Below are 13519 nucleotides of genomic sequence, written 5' to 3'. Positions count from 1 at the left end.
CCCACCATTTTCACTGAAAGCACTGCCAAACTGTGGATAGGATAGCAGTTTATCTATTTACACTGCTAATTGGTCATTATAGCATTTTCCGCACCATTTTCGTTTTGTCCACGTGCCATTTCTAATTCATATAGATGTTGCGGTTCAAGATGGTAGAAAGGTAGGAAGGATAACACCTACCACGAGGTACAATTCAGGATATGAACATATTTCTACCTGCTGACTGATAGACGAGCACGTAATGTTGTTACTGGGGTAGATTTGTGAGAAGGATACATGGAATGAAGACTAGCGATAGTAGCTATAAGTATTTCTAGCCACAGTCGAAGTAAGAAAAGTAGTAGTGAACCGCTCAAAACCGGCAAAATCATGGCGATGAGACGCATGTGCTGTAAGCTTATCAGCAACAGCTGCAGTCAGTCGGAAGTAACGTAACGTAACGCAACGGAACGTCAGTGACCGCCATACACCCCTGGTTGGTAGTCGCGGCACAGTAGGTCACGTTCCGTTCAGTAACAGTAGCTTTTGCGGAGGCAGTAGCGGCAGCAAGGATGGCATAGCCGACGACGGGAGAGGGGAAAATTCAGGGGGGTCGCCAGGGTTGATCCTCATCGGAGTTGTTGGTTTTACCACGACTTCGAATCAGTTCAGCAACAATAGTTAAGGCTGTGTAGGAGCACTGGATTTGTAACAGTGGTGGCAACACTTGCTTCAGTCATCTTTACCTCAGCGTTGTCTTCATTTTCTTCCTTGTGATTGCTGTGCTTTTTCTCGGCAGCAGCGAAGGCTAGCCTTCGTCGCTGGCCACCCAGCCCAGGCCGGCCTCGCAGTTCGGGAGGGCCATTCTAGCGTCTTATATTCTCTCTGAGGCGCTGCACGCACAACAGTGTAATGCTGCTACCACTACCTGAGCAAACGCTACACGAGTAAACGAAATCTGTACCCTTTCCAGTTTTCCTCCGTTGCTGCTTCTTCTTCTCGAGTAGAACCGAATGCCGTTGATCCGAGACGCTACGGCACGCTAACAAACGGGAAAGCACCAGAAAAAGACAGCAACGAGGACGAAGAACCCGGCAACTGCCACTGATTCTGCTTGTGCTGCTGTTCTGACGTTCAACGGGGACTGAGTTGTACCACTATAACAACTACCGTTTGCTGTGAGCTGACCCTCGGCTTTTCCTCATTTTCCTTATGTAGACAAGCGTTTCAGCTCGACAACGGCGATGCCAGCGCCTACGGTTTTGACTGCCATACCACCGTTACTCGTTATTGTTTTTGGTGATGGCCGGATTTTGGCGGCATTTCAACTCCGGCCCTAGCTCCAACCACCACGCGTTTGGCTAACGGGCTCGTGCGCATGGCGCACAGCGCTTGTAGTAGACCAAATAGGAACACGCCGCAGGCCACCGAGGCCGAATATTGCTGAGTTACGTTGCTTGATGCTTATTCGGCTGTGTCCCTGGGGTTAAGCACCGTTCAAATACTTAATGATCAATTTGGAAAATTCGTTCGCCGCCCATGTCGCTGTAGCACCAGCAGAGCCGGCGATCGCTGATAGCGCAGCGCCACTGCTGCCGCTGTCGAAGCCAGCGCTGTTCCCAAAGTCATCCCACAGGCGGTGAAGGAACGTCGACTCGTCACTTCGTCCGACCGTCCGTCGGCGCTACCGCCGCCAACGCCACCGCACAACCACTAGAACCCGCAGCAAAAAGCTGAGGCCATCGCAGTGACGTGCGCGGACTTGTCCGACGTTCAGGCTCACTTTGTTGATGTTGCGCGCTCTGCTTTGGTTGGCGACAACAGCTGGCTGCGAGCCAGTCCTCAAGCTACCTGGCCACCGTCGTCAGCAGCAGGAGCAGAAGCCGCGGCATAAAGTTGAGCTTCTTTCAGTTTGCTTGCTTGTCGGTCGACGCTCGGCCGTCGGCGGTTGTCGTTGCGCCTTCTATCGACCACTCATCGGTTCATGCTGACAACGGCGCTGTTGGCGATGCCAAAACCACTGCCGGCGCTCTGGCCGAACGACGCAACGCTAAGCTACGACTGCTATAGTTTCTCGACTGTCGCTGCCGCCTCTTGTGTTACTGTTGCTGCGATATCGTACGGGGAGCGGTTCAAGCGCCTTTGACGACGCTGGTAACGGAGGTTGCTCGAGCTGTCGCTAGTTCTGCTGCTGTTGCAACTTCGTCCTCTACTAATGTATCTATTGTGGCCGGCCAGATATCTATAGCAGTCGGTCGACGTTCGAAGGAGCAACAAAAAATACGATGACGACTACAACGTCGGATATGACCGCGACTAAATTGGTACGGATTGGACGGATACGCGATAAATTATACACTGCCTTCATCACGTTAACGTACTGAACAACCATGACACTATGAGCAATCAACAACGCCGGCAGAAACGGCAGCAGCAAGAGTAAGATCAACATAATAATAATAATCCCCATTATTATTATTATTACCAACAGCCGTGGCGACGCTGATAATAATGATAACGGCGATGTTGTTACCGGCGGGACGATAAAGCAAACCCATTTTGAAATGTGGCACACTTTAGCATTCATTCGAAAGTAGATTGCTGGTTTTTTCGTCTTTGCTGTTCATCTTCAACGTTTTCGACTTCTCTTTCTGCCTGTGCTCTTATTCTTTAAATGGTGGAAAAGAGGGTTGAAAATCGAAAATAGAGACGAAATATTATCCGGCAGAACGAACAGGATGACAGGCCATGACGAAATCAAATTAGGCCCAACACTAATACATTAAATAGCAGAATAATAATCGACGCATATTTTCTTCGTGATATTTTTTGCACTGCAGCGAGAAACTCCTGTATTATGAAGATATTGTTGAAGTAATAACAAATACATATCGAGGACGACAAGCGGTGGTCACGAAGTGTATAACTCTGGTCAGGTGAGATTTAGTAATCGCAAAAGATCCGCAATGCTTCGAAAATTTTAACTGTTTTTAAGACTTTCCAGGAAAGTCGTCGTTTGGTACGAAGGGGCGTCCCTCTCAGCCGGCCCATAATATTTCAAGTATTGCTAGTAGTAAGAACTTGGTTAAAAATACGGCAAGATCTATAAATATTCTTACACGAGCGATTACTTATTCTATGGAGCCAAAAGCTGCTAGTTTCTGTCGTATCCCAATCGTAGGCCTAACTTAATTTTGAAGATTGTAGAGGCATAACGATTTCGGCAGCGAAGTCAAGATTGAATTTTAATTATTACATTGCATTCGTTGTCTAGATCCTAACAATGTCATACTAATTATACAATAGCTCACATTGATTACTCCCTGTCCTTGTTTCGGCTAACCACAAGCATTATAGGCTCGACCACATATTGAGGTTTGGCAAGCCTGACTTTACGGAGTACACAGGGATAATAGAATCTTTCAGGGTGGCCAATTTGGGGAAATTAACGTTCGAGTGCCAAATGTCCTGGCATACTAAGGTACATTGACGTAAAATAATAATTATTATTATTATTATTATTAATGTGATGACAGTGAACAATAGACAAACCACGAGAAATAAACCTCTCCTAGGTACCATTATTATACACACATACTACGTAACGCAAATATTGCATTTGTATCAGCCCCTTGTAGTGGCCCTCTATATAAAATCCGTGAGCTGGTGGACTTTCGCGCTGTTTAATGAGGAAAGCAACTTACCCTTTGTACGCAGAGTGTCCGCATCTCCGACCACGTCTTTAGACTTGTATGCTCGCTTCATGCAAAGGTGAGTACGCATCAATCTGTTTGTGTCTACCAAGAGATATATACATATAGGCAACAACGAGGGCGACGACAATATTAACGAAACAACAATGGCCTGTCTGTGTATCCAACTTTCGTCGACTGGTCGATCCCTCTGTTATTTATCTAGCTATCCCCTATTTGTCTGTTTGGTCGTTCATCTGTTCTGTTATTCCACTGTCAGTAGCAGTGATAATAATTATTTGTTTGTGCTAATCACCTACTTCCACCTATGCAGATCGTGCCTATTTGTTCCAACTGTTGTTGTCGTTCCATTATACGATCTCGATGATGATGATGGGCTGGAAGGATGTGTTGTCGTTGTTGCTTTATGCACACACGCAGACGAGTTTGTGAGAGCCAATACGATCCATGAGTACTCGTCTGTGTGGGCCGACGTGTGCGCGGACGACGCCACTAATTAATTGTAGATAGATGCGTGTAAATCTCATCACCAATATCAATAACGTAAATAGCCGTGACAGCACCGCAACGGTAGCAGACGCACCACTGCAGGCATGCTAGATTTCGGTAATTAGCAACGGTTCTGGTGGGCCGTTCGTATAATTATTAACTGACCGGCCGGCCGGCCGGCCGGACGGCCGGCATAATGTAATGTGGCGTCATCATCAGAAGTCTTCGATTGTGTTATTCGAATCGTCATTATAATCGTTAATGCCACCATCACCGGAATAAGTCGTCGCTATTGGCGCTGCAGTCGCCATCGCTGGTACTGTAATACAGAGCTTAGCTGGTTTACCCATTTGCCTACCTTTCTCCGCAGTGGCCCTTCGGTCAGACACTCACTCATTCACTCAGTTAATCAGAGAGTAAATAAATGAGTAACTCAATTAGTTAATGTGTGAAGGATGAGGCGAACAAGGCTTAACGTAGCGGTAGCAGTAATTATACTATCTAGATTAGTGATGGTTCTATAATGGCAGACCGCGCGCAAAGGTGAGCCGCGATAGGAATCATGGACTCTGTGATCGAACGAACCGACGCCGGCTGAACAACGGATTTCCTGAAGCAGAAGCAACAGTTCTACATATGTAACGGGCGATACGAACGGCGGCGGTTTTTGCTGTGGCTGTCGTCAGCGGATGCTATACCGGTGAAGATGGTAGCGACAACAATTAAATACACGAATTCTATAGGTCTCACCATTTATTCTGAACCGAGAAGGTGGTTGAGTTAATTAGGAGGGTATATATATTACGCCACCACATCCACGATATAACGTCACGCAGCTAGATGACCTGCTGACTTTCCTGTCCTAGGCTAGATGTGACAAGAACGGTGGTGACATTTTTTCACCTCTCGCTGCGTGCGGCGCTAAGAAATAGTTTTGATTTTGTTAACTCGCGTTAGTATCGTTAACGTGGTAATGCTCATCTCACGACCGCTGTCACTGGCGTCACCTTATTTAATTAGACGACAGCAGCAGCAGCAGCAGCAGTTTTGATGGTGGTGGCAGCGGCGTGATAACCGTCATTATTTCGTGACGCATTGAGGATCCAATGTTAATTGTAGCTACCAGAAAGAATAGAAAATGCGACGATAAGAATACTTCATTCCCGCTGCGGAGCGCTGTATAGTCGCGATCTACTCTGCGAGAATGATTGGTGAGTGCCGGTAAGAAAAGCAGTTTTAACAATTAACAGCATCAATGCAAGGGTCGGTTGTGGGGGTGACTGCGTGGCCTACTTGGCAAACGTTCCGTTGTTGACGTTGTTTCGATTGTAAATTGTCCTAGTTTTGTATCGGGAACGCATATGTGCATATCGCGTGTATTTTTCGTACACAACGCAAATGGTCCCTATTATTATTATAGGTCTAGCGGTGCATTCACTGTCTTAGCGGGCGCTGTCAACGTCCGTGACCGACGTCGGGCAACCCTGGACAATAACAATGAGTACGACAACAATGATCTAATTTAGAGCCGATTAGTTGAGCGTTCGCTGGACCGTTGTATAAGCGAATGTTTGATCTGACTGTTCGTTTCGATCTTCAACCAAGTTGTCACTGCAATAGACAAATCAATAGACAGCCATGTGTTTCGTCGCTCTCAGTCTTTTGAAGCTGCGACGTCATCAACATCGCCATTTCGGCAGTAGCAGCGGTCGGTTTAGCTGTACATTTACAGTTCGCGAGCTCGAATACGATGAAGCCACTGCAACTAAAACTGCCAATATACTATTTTTACTAAAAAAGTAACAATAGCTAGAGTCACAAAGAAAAAGATGACAGCGGGAGGAAGTGTGTCCCCTTTCCCCCGACAGCCGCCAACTGTTATAACATCTCGCTGTTTCGACTGCTGTCGCCGGTGGCGCTGCTTAGCTGGAAAGTGCAACACCTACTATAAACGAATGAACAGCGCGCAATGAACTGTCCGTGATGGTGATGAATGAAATGCTAGGCCGTCGGTCGCTCTAGCCGCTCGGCCCGCCCCAGCCCAGCCTAGCCCAGCTCAGCCGCGTCGAGCTCAGAGCTACATAGTAGTACAAAAGTAATAGCCCAGCCATACTGACTCTCGCTGTCCTGTCGGTTTGAGAGAGCAATGCAATTTAATAAGAATCACCGACCCTTTCTATAATGTAATAATAATTAGAGTGTCGACTTATTGATATCGTTGGCATGGCCACACTTATCCAACTTCCCAGATAAACACAATTTCTCTTTCTTCTTTTTCTCTAGATATATATCCCTTGCTGTTATTGCCTACGCACAGACACGCAGCCACACAGACGGAACCCATCACAGAAGTGACGCGCGAAGGTATTAAATGCACCAGCGAACAGACATGTAGCCTGGCAATATTATATTATGGTTACATTGCATTGTAACGTGTTGCATTTCTATCAACCTAATAATAATGCTTATCGAAGCTATAATTATGTATGCACTATGAATAGATCACGTCAGCTAGCCGGACTTCCACTAAGAATTGAACACTACGACTCGTAATATTACTTTTAGTAATAGTTATAGCGGTATCAGAGAGAACGAGACAGCCATCGGTCACGCCTAGTCGTCGTCAATCTTGGGGCGTTGCACGACTATCCCGATCCGTCGGTTAGACATGGCGCTGTATCTTCTCAGCAGGTGCTAATAACATTGTTTGGCCTCTTAGCGGAATGATACGATACAAAGGACGAAGCTGATGATGGCGGTGATGTGGAGATGAAGCTGACAAACGGACAAATAAACGAAGGAACCTTTTGTTCAGTTCATCGTACGCTTAATCGGATATCAAGACATGATATGATACGCGGTGTATGTACATATACTACAATGCTCTACATTCAACATCCCTAGTCGGCATCTATGCCCACATACAAAAGTCGCCGCATGCGACACTGCGAGGTTCGCGTGGACTTATTAAAGTGATTAGTTGCCATTGTTTCATCGGACCGCAGCCAAAATTCGTCGCTTATTCTGCTCTTATCGTTACGGCTTACGTGGCGCATTGCGCTGCTCACAAACGATTTCAAACATTAGCAGCTCCTAGCCACTTCACGATCGAGCGCGCGGCCAAACAAATACACCCCATGGCCTATCTTTATTTCGCCACTTTCGTCTCCATCTTTTTCGTCGGACGCGTGCTGACGAAATAATGGTGGTAACCGTTCAACTGTTGCCTTCGTTGCAGCGTACCTCGTGAGGGACGCAAGTTCGCTGGACAATCGCGAGAGTGAAGGGAAAAAGGAATGGGATAACCCCCACTAGCACAGCCCACAGCGACAACAATATATAGTGCCATCCGTTGTATGTTCCAATACATATATAACCCATTTTTGGAAGAAGCTAGAAGACCCGCTACTACTTTTAGTTGATTAGTTGGTGTCGATACGTGTGTGCCCGGATATATTATTAGCTAGTCAACGATACTTGGCGGCTCCAAATCGAGTTGTTGCTTTAGGTTCTGTCAATGACACATGAATATTTGACAGTTTGCGTGAATAATAAAGGAGATTGATTTGAATTTTTGTGTTTTATAGACAATTTTACCTAAGTGTTGGAATAGTTAGCAATTCAATCACCTCGAGTACTCGTCAAAGGACCGGAAAACTGGGCTCTAACTCGCTCAATACGACACTGTGCAAAAAAGACTATGTTATTTTGATTTCTCTAACAGTACTACACGCAGTACATCAGCAACAGCTATCGGTTCGTCTGGACACGTAGCGGCGTACGCTTATGGCCGTCTAATCGATGGTATTGAGATGATGCCGGCGAGGTCAGTCGGGCAAAAGATAACCGTTCATCTTGACGAACTTCTCGTTTATAACTCGTTATATGCTACACTAGTTTTTAGATTTTCCGTTACTTGCGTTTATTCATGCTGATGCTCTATTTTTTTTATTTCTACTTACTGGACGAAGTGGTGGATCCTCTCTTCCGTCCTATGATTCCTGAGGGCGGGCCCGTAAAGGGCCTGCAATTTTGCCGCGAATTTCTTTTTACTGATGGTGACGTCGGTTGTGTCGGCAATCGGTCAGCCGGAGCTCTGGACGATATTCTCTACTGTTTAGTGATTTATCGAGGATAGACACACGCGCGCGTTAACCAGAACAATCGTTGCGACGGCAAAAAATAGTGTTATAAATAGACGTAGTATTCCAAGTTCGCGATCACGACGCACCAACGAGCAACATTGAACCAACTAGAAACGTCGACGTCACGGCACCGAACTCACACTCACCGTTCGCGGCGGAACGATGCCCCACGGGAGGCACCGATAATTAAGCGGTCGTAATCGTGGTTCCGACCGGTGCCACGAGGCGATAATAGCTGGCGACTATCAAATCCTCGATGTAAAATGAGTATACTGTGACAATCCGAAGACAATGATGATCATGATGCAGTAATCTGACAATTCAACATTTACCACAATACAGCTTCAAACTCTTTTGTATATTCCCACTTGGTCTTCGAAGCTCCTTCTTATAACGCGTAAATCAGTCCTGTCATTACTAACACTTATCAATTGTAACTCTCAAAAGCGAACACCCTATTTTGATCTTTAGCACTTCGTTTATCCTTCGTTCGGCTGGTGAAAAATTTTGCTTTATATCCGTTATGAGCGGAGTCGAGCTTTGTACAATCTCTGTTGTTGTTCTTATTTCTATTATTACGGCGCTGTCAACAGCGGGGTAATGTATATCCAAGAGATGAAATAACGATGATCTACCGAGCGAGCCAGGTCGACACTGACGCACAGTTAACTTGCAATGTATTCAAGTTGTACAACGTGTGTAATTCTTGTCCACACGCAGTTCTTCGTTTCGTTGTTTTTAGTGTCGCCTGATAAACTTAACGTAAGTAGATTGACGGATAGCTTGACCACAGACCAGCTGCGTTTGCCCGCCTATTCGCTTGACGGTCCGTGCGATCATGCAACCCCTCGCCCGCCAATAATTCGTCGCTGGCGTAATACCTGCCCCCGACCAACTCGAACAGTGGCAACAGCTACGCCCACTACTGGTACCGCAGTTACCGGGACGGCTACTAGTTCACCGTAGTCGCAAAGCGAACTAGACAGCGGCTTCGGGCTAGCACGGCAATAGTCGAAGAGTTGATTGTTTACAAACAGAGCGCACAGCGAGGAGCGACGGGGACCAGCCGAGTGTCGTGCGTGCGCTCCGCGTGAGCCTCTAGCACCGCTGCCACGACGACGTCAACTGCAGAGATCGAACATTACACCACAAACACTTTAGCAGTAACCACCAAAACGACGGTCACAATATGGGCTGATGGTGCTGTTTCAGGTGGCGATGCTGTAGTTGCACGAACAGACGATGATTCTTTGATGATTTCAATAATCAAATACTTGTTTAGCTGCTTGCTAACTTGCCCGACAGACTGTCAGCCTGACTGCCCATATGGTTCGATATGGCTGACAAAGAAACGCACACGGATTCTAGACAGGCCTGCAGTCGCGGTGGCAGCAATCGTCGAACCAAATTGAATCGAGTTGTTATTCTAATAATAATAATAATAATATGAATAGGAGTGAAATCACACTGTGAAAAAAACAACAACTTGTCACTTGAAGCCGCGGTCGACTTCACTCTCCAACGCGGTTCTCACGCGGCGCCGCGGCGGCCGGAGCAGTGGCGCTGTGATGAGAAGCCGATGAACGCAGCACGCACGCACGCACGCACACACACCAAAGCGCGCCGACAGGTTGCAACTCGGAGACAACTTGAAACAGCAGAAAAGACACTAACGTGAACACGTCCACTTCTCACTTACGCTGGCTAATCTGACCTGGTCTGATCAGATCTAACCATGTGTGCAGATTGTGGCCAGTCGACAACATGTGAGAGCAGCCAACAGCTCTGTCGTATGCCATCTGTCTACAAACAACTATTGTAACGCTGCCGTTATTACTGTAAGTAGCGGCAGGCCGTAGCTGTGCGATGAGTTGTTGTACACTGATCGAGTAACAACTACGTACTGTATATAGTGCCTCCGGTCTAATTGCCGTTAGAACGGCCGCTACTAATCGCTAGTCGATGCGGTGCTGACTGAACTATCTAGAAAGCAGGCCGTTGTGCGCTTCTCGTACAAAATGTACACACACATAGGCCGCCACTGTGTACTAGTTGTTGTTGTTCTAATTTTGTACAGTAGACAACTGTCGTTATTCCTGTTCTGGTGACGATGACTCCTCAGAGACAACTAGCGACTGCTCTAGGTGTCGTACGCACCGAGCGAACGCTTCTTCAAACAGCGACGACGATTAAACTCTTCTCTTCACCCGTCCCGTCCGGTCTCCCGCGTCAACTAACACGGCGGCGGCGGCTCAGCTCGGAGATAGACACTGCCAGCACTCGTTGTGCTTGTGTAGATCAGAATGTTACAGCCACAGCTCGTTCCGTAATGGCATTCGAGCGCTCACTCTGCCATCAGTCTTGAAAGTGGTCCACCAGGCGGCGCCACCTGAGCAGGCGGAGCACCGTGACGTCACGTAGATGGACGCATTTGTTCGCTGTTAAAGGTGTGACCGCGGGCGGTTAGCAAAAGGCGACAGCTAGCAAGGGAGAGAGAGAGGGCCATCTGATAGAAAGGAAGGGAAATCGGAGAGGGAAGAGTTATGTGAGCACACATACGAATAGATGGTACATAAATACGAACTACGTGCAGCTCTTGGTGCCGCTCGAGCGCGGAACGGGTAACATTGGGGAAAAAGTGGGAAGGACTCCGATGGAAAACATCGGAGCAGCAAAAGCCGACACAAGAACACGTGCGTATTCATCGTCGTGGTGTTTTAATCAAATATGATTGTGTTGCATAAAACTTTGCAACATTACAAATTGCATCCGAATAGGAATATATACTAACTTTGTGCATATACATCGTTAACTTTATTATTACAATATAATTAAAGCAAAAGAAAAGTATTGTAGTATTGCGTTTTGCGAGGAAGGTTTTCGAGGCTTTTTAGTGCAGCGGCGTTACTGTTAAGTCACGCTGATGTTATTGCGTAGAACTAGGCGTTAATTCATGCCGGTCATTTTCCCAGATTGCTATAGGTAGTGACCATAACGCCGATGCCGCTGGGGTCGCTTCTCAATTGCGCCGGCAAGCAAACGAAGTTTCCTCTAGGGAGCGTGATTCTCTCACAGTCGCAGGTGAAAGACAGCTTTAAAAACTGTAGCTTACCGATGCTGGTTGTTTCTACAGAGCACGGACAGCAGAGTTGCCACCACAGATACACTGTTTTGCATAGAGGATTAATTTATTAATTAATTATTAATTAATTAATAATATTTATATCACTTACCATGAAAAAAAAATAGGTGTTATTTATTGTAACGGAGGTGAAGATAAGAACTCAGTTTTCGCAAACACAACGTTTAGGCGACGGAATCGCAATAAATTGTGCAAGTAAATTGGCATACGATCAACGGTGATTGTGATTCCGACACGCAGCACATGATGATACGAGCGTACAAAGCAAATCTTACTTTTTAAGCGGCAGATATCGAGAGCAAAAGGAGGCACGCCAAGAGCATGTAATTCATTTGCTGTGTGATCTTTGAACTACGTACCCCTTGTCCTATCTAGTATGACTTTTGGTACTATAATAGAGAATACCGTATGGAGAATTTTAAGTGAGATTGAATATAGCTCATTGAACCTAGCGGTTGTCTACCTTTATTTGATAACTTTCCTAATTGTCTCGTTTTCTTAATATCGTTTCGCATACACTTCCGCTAGACTAGCGTGAACAACATTAAGCTTTTTCGGGCTCATGTTTTTCTATTCAGTTGTCGTTTTCTAACACTGTATCGTGTTTAAAGGATATTATATGACAGAGTCTACGAGACATCCCATAATGCTGTAAAAACTAAAAGAATGTTTACTATGAAAAGCAGACTATTTCAGCTTGTTGTTTTCGTATTCATCGTAGAATGTTTATTTAGAAATATTGTTCGCACAGGATAAATACAGTGAGTAATTTAATAAGGCATTACTGTATAATTTTCAGTTCTAAAGCATATGCCCCAGATGCGAATGAGATGTTATAAACAATGAATTCAACGCATCTTGAAATAATGATCGTTGCATAATACCATCACAGGAGATTATTTATGTTTCTATATAAGTACCTAAGCTAGGATCATTTTACTTACGCCTTGAGACGAAGGACCTATCATAGGAAGTGGAATCACAATGCCGTGCTGTATAACGCCTATACAGAATCAAATTACTAATCAAACGGGTGCGTACCGAAAAAAAAAAAGGCTGCTTCGCGCAGGAGAACTTGCGAAGGTGTTAGAATAGTCAGCGCCTTTCTTTAAGCGTCCGTCGTATCCTTTGTCCGCCATAGAAATTCAATCAAAATTAAGACACATTTTTAGCTTTATCGCAGTTAAGGTCTACGCACCTTACTTATCGTCCCACTCAAATCAAGATTTCGTGACGTCTATAGTTGGGCACATGTGTACTAGACAGACAAACAAACAAGCCTTTGCTGAAAACGCTATCCGCTTTATTTGTTTTCGAATTCATCGAAACTGGCAACTATGCTACAGAAGAAAATTAGCTTACTATTAGAAGGTTACTGTTTGAAGTTTCGCGAACTGCCATTGCAAATATACATCGCGTAGGAAAAACACAGATCTATAGCTTGCTTGCGCCTGTCCAATAAAACAAGGATCTCGGCTTAAATGTAGACCTAGATAGTAAATATCTAATTTATGTGGGTACGTCGTTTTTCAATGTTTAGCATTATTCCTTCTATGGGCTAAACCCGTTTTTTGGCAAATGAAATAAAGTACGGTTCACTGTCGTACAGTTGTCATATGAAACTCGCTCCTTCTAGCATTTGAGTGGCCACGTAAAAGTCCGGGGTACGAAAGTGCATGAAGTCTCTTTATATCCAGTTGAGATCTGAATCATTTGATCAATACTTTATCACAGGTTACTGTTGAGTACAAGAATTTGGCTCTGCTGCGACGTGAGAGCAACAAGAAGCAAGCGTCTCTAATCTGTTTTTGATCGTTTCCCAGATTATGCGGCACCCATTTGCCGAATACATTTATTTTGACTAGGGTGAAAAAGTGTAGTATTTTTACGTAAAGCAGACTTGAATGCTAACAGCCATGCACTTCAAGATGGGTCAGTTTCCACTACCGCTTCCAATCTTCGTTTTCACCTTCGCAGCAGAATTTTTGAGTTGGAAATTTCGTTCCCTGAACTTTTTTGATTGACGACTCTTAGCGTTTCTAGCCGTACAA

The 13519-nt window shown here is 45.5% G+C and overlaps 1 protein-coding gene and 1 long non-coding RNA gene across 2 annotated transcripts in view; both read right to left on the bottom strand.

The window, feature by feature from the left end:
- Positions 1–8283, bottom strand: part of LOC147758861 (uncharacterized) — a 44640-nt gene extending 36357 nt beyond the window's left edge. The window contains exons 1-2 of the long non-coding RNA XR_015319083.1: positions 8144–8283; positions 3684–6956 (exon numbers count right to left, since the gene is read on the bottom strand). This is a non-coding gene — a long non-coding RNA (uncharacterized LOC147758861). The remainder of the gene's footprint in view (positions 1–3683; positions 6957–8143) is intronic.
- Positions 1–8288, bottom strand: part of LOC111249814 (LIM domain transcription factor LMO4-like) — a 126037-nt gene extending 117749 nt beyond the window's left edge. Inside the window, exon 1 of the mRNA XM_022804457.2 lies at positions 8146–8288. The gene's annotated coding sequence lies outside the window, so the exon portion shown is untranslated. The remainder of the gene's footprint in view (positions 1–8145) is intronic.
- Positions 8289–13519: the final 5231 nt, after the last annotated feature.

The sequence above is a fragment of the Varroa destructor genome, unplaced genomic scaffold, assembly GCF_002443255.2.
Source record: "Varroa destructor unplaced genomic scaffold, Vdes_3.0 BEIS01000001.1, whole genome shotgun sequence".
Taxonomy (NCBI): domain Eukaryota; kingdom Metazoa; phylum Arthropoda; class Arachnida; order Mesostigmata; family Varroidae; genus Varroa; species Varroa destructor.
This window is presented reverse-complemented; position numbering and strand designations above follow the sequence as displayed.